Here is a 4,291-nt window from a genome sequence, read left to right as displayed (position 1 = left end):
CCACAGAAATTACAGGCATTAATGAAATTGTCCAGTATCTAATAAGCTGCATAGAAAAGGGCAATATGACTGTTGAAAGGCATGAAAATTTCCTCATTGTCTTATGATTTTGTGCTAATTTGGATAATATTAACACAAAGACAATTTAACTATTATGAGTATGCAAATGTATTCCAAATAACTTTATGTGAGAATAGGCCAGAAAATGGCAAGGCTAAAGCCAGCATCCTCACAATTCATTTCAGAGTATTTTTAATTGGTCCATATAAATAATGATCATTATGTAAATGTTCTCATGAAGCCCTTCCCCCCCAGCACATCCCACCTACTTCCTCCCTCCTCCTTTTTGATCCTAAATTACCAAATAAGTTGGAGAGTTTCTCAAACAAATTGTAAATTATATATTGACAAATGATTTTTCTTCAGATACTAACATTACTGATGATTAGTCTGTCTTCATAAAGCAGTGGCAAGAGTTCAACCTCACAGAAATGTTCTACAGCAAGACACTCAGCTTAACCCTCAAGAAATTCTAATAAAATATTTCAGCTTTACTATTGTTTTAATTCCTTGGTATTCTTCTCAAGACAACATTGTACATGATTATATATTACAAAGCCAGTATTTTCACACTAATCATTGACAACTATATGATAGCATCCAGGCTAGTTATGCCTTTCTGTTTTTTTTCTTGTTTAAAATAAAAAAGTCATGTACAATAAAATGATAAAATATATTACACAAATGCAGCCTGTAGAAGAAGCCAGATAGACAAACCAGAATGTAGGTCCTGCCCCATTCCTGTGGGGCCTGAGGATACCTATTTATCCCCTCAGTTCTGCTAATGAAGACTGGAGTCCTGTCCAATCCATGAGACATGAGGGGTTTCTTAGTAATAGGATAACATAACTGGTCCTGGCAGAATATATTGAGTCATAAAATTAGAATAAAAAATTCAATGCATTATATTATAATAATTATGCAAACTCAAAAGTACACATCTAAATAATTTTTTCTCAAAAAAGGGAAAAGACAAAAGAATATTACTATTATGTACACAACTTGTAACTATTCTAGAACTGATGTTTTTTCTTAGAATTTTAAAGTTTTCTACTTTTTCCTAATGAATATGTATTACATCTGTTGCCAAGTCAGTCATTTAAATGTAAAAAATTTCCAGGGGAAAAATTTGATTGTTTAATCTTTCATAATGTCAATTGTAAAGATACTATGCCTCAGGAAATTCCTTCTCTAAATTTCTAGTCAAATAAATCCTGATTAATGAGTCAAATGTAGACATTATTCTTGGCAAGTTTATATAACTATATTTCAATTTAAAAAGTAAATGAATGAAATTCAGCAGAAACTTGGAGCATCACCTGGGAAGATGAAATGTTCATGCTGTAAATGTGGGACTTCTAAGGGAAAAGACAAAAAACAGTGCTCATTAAATATTTAAACTTTTGTCCTTGGAATAAGGCCAAGAAATCTTTCAGGGAAATTGCTCCCCAAGGATGAACAAATGCTGTAATGTTCAGTATATGAGGCTGACTGAGAGGAGAGGCACACATTGGTCTGTTTCCACTCACAGATCTCCCTCTGACTCTTTTCAGAGGAAACTTCAGGGTGACCTTTCTATTTGATCAAGACTTGAACAAAATTTCTATGGTGATACAGTTTTCCTCAGGAAATAACATGAAAGCAGGAAAACATAAAGATAAATTACCCCAAGGAAAACAAAGTGATTACAATAATGTTCAGTTCACTATATAGTTTCCTATTTTATGTTTGATAATATTTTGTTTCTGACAAATGTCTAAACAGACAACATTGCAGGATTTTTTTCAGCAACTTTGGTGCACGGTAATTATCATTCTGAGAATAGAAGGGGATGACACCAGATAAAACAAAGGGGAATTTATCAAAAATCTTGTACACAAATATCCTTTGGGCCTCCGTAAGCAATATGTTAAGATGTACAGAAAAATTAATATAGTTGGTGAAATCAAACTATACAAACAATGTACATATTCTGAAAATATAACTTTTGAGAAAAATTGATTTTGAATGGACAAGCAAAACATACATTATAACCAGAGCTGAATGTCCATACTCCCTTTGCCTGCCTCATAAATGGAGGAGAAAAGTCATTTTGGTGGAAATAAAAGGATTTATTTACTCAACAGGAGAGACATGAGGCTCTCCTCCCCACAAACCTTTGTCTTCCTGTCTTAATTTCTGCCAGAGCTTTTATGTCCAGGTGACTCCAAGCTCCCTGTCTTTCCTTTCTAAGTTAAAGCAGACCATGACTTCCTGGTGTGGTATCTAAATTTTCTTTTTCAGGCAGTCATGCTATTATTCAGACTGAGCATAGATTGTGTGTGCAGTCATATAAGTGGCAGTGAGGAAGAGTATTCCAGCTCTCAGTCAGTAAAAACAAGAAATGCATGTTATTAAATATCCAAAAATTATAAAGATTAGTTTTTTCTCTGTTACTATATGTTCAGGAATTTAATATTCATGTAAAACACCTAATTACCCAGACAAAACTACTTTAATTAGTGCAATGAGTCATTTTCAACAAAAGGACAGTAAATAATAAAATAAAAATTTCTTTAGCATGGACAATTATATATCCTAATTCAGGATTGGTAAAACAAGTTCTGATCAGAAACACAGTATTGTAAGTCTGTTCTCTGAAGTCAAAATATCTAGGTAGAATCAGTGGCAACATGTAACTGCCCTTTTTTACATAAGTAATTTCTGTCCCCTTTTTCAGAAATAAAATGTGTGGCTAGGAGTCCTTATGATATAATATTCACCTGAGAGTTGAATGTGTTAATAAAGGAATGAATTAGAAGTAGTATCAGTTTCATGCTAGAAACAGGATGTAACACTTTAATACATGAGAAACAACTATCATTTTATGCCCATATGTATACGTCTTTTTCACAATGCTTTTCATCAATTTCTACGAACACAATGAAATATACCGAGCCATTCACTTAAACAAAAATATTTTTGGAGATAGGGTAATTTTTAAGATTTATTATTGAACAGATAAGTGCAGCAAAACACCATGGGCAGATGGAACTCCACCAGTGTGCCTGGATTCATCCTCATGCAACTGACTGGCTCTGAAGAGACACAGCTGGTCCTCTCTGTGCTCTTTCTCTTGATTTACCTGATCACTGTCCTTGGGAACATGGGGATCATACTGATCATTCACGTGGATCCCCAGCTTCACACCCCTATGTACTTTTTTCTCACTCACGTGTCATTTCTAGACCTCAGCTACTCAAGTGTCATCACCCCTAAAACCTTACACAACTTACTAACTTTCACGAAGAGCATCTCCTTTCTAGGCTGCTTCATCCAGATGTACTTTTTTATAGTCTTTCTTGCTGTCATATATTTCCTTCTCTCCTTGATGGCCTTGATCATGATGTAGCTGTCTGAAGACCCCTGCACTATCCAGTCATTATATCCACAGTGCCATCCCCTGCTTGCTAGCTCCTATGTTATTTGCTTTGTGGATTTCACTGTGAATGTGCTTTACATAAGCTGTCTGCCCTTCTGCAGCTCTGATGTCATCCAACACTTTTTCTGTGACCCTTCCTCAATTCTAGCCCTGTTCTGCATTGACACTTATGAGGTTGAAATTATTATATACATTTGTGCTGGGTCTAATTTGGAGTTGTAACTTATCACCATATCTGGACCCTGTGTCCATTTTCTCCACTATCCTAAAAATTAATTCCACTGCTGGAAAGAAAAACGCGTTCTCCACCTGTGCTTCCCATCTCCTTGGAGTCACCATATTTTACAGCACTATGATCTTTACTTACCTAAAACCAAAGACGTCCTAGTCTTTGGGAGTACTCCCTACTCCTTGGGAAGGGATCAAGTGATTTCTATGTTTTACACAATTGTGATCCCCATGCTGAACCCTCTCACTTAAAATCTCTGAAACAAAGAGCTGAAAAAGGCTGTTTTCCAAATCATGCAGAAGAGTACGGGTTCCAGATAATTAAAATACCCTGGTGTTGTTTCTGCATCCTCTAATCTGTTCCACTGGTCCTCAGGTCTGTTTCTTTGCCAGTACCATCCTGTTTTTATCATAGTAGCTTTGTAGTATAGTTACAGGTTGGGGATTGTGATACCCCGTGCCATGTTTCTGTTACCTAGAACTGCTTTTGCTATTCTGGGTCTCTTCTTGTTCCGAATTAATTTTTGCATTGTTATCTGAAGGTCTGTGAAGTATGCTGCTGGGATCTCAATTGGAATTTCA

Source organism: Heterocephalus glaber, unplaced genomic scaffold (genome assembly GCF_053883595.1).
Source record: "Heterocephalus glaber isolate CG9 unplaced genomic scaffold, H.glaber_assembly_v1.0 deba00001673, whole genome shotgun sequence".
Classification (NCBI taxonomy): Eukaryota; Metazoa; Chordata; class Mammalia; order Rodentia; family Bathyergidae; genus Heterocephalus; species Heterocephalus glaber.
The sequence above is the reverse complement of the archived record's forward strand: the minus strand, read 5'-3'. Positions refer to the sequence as shown.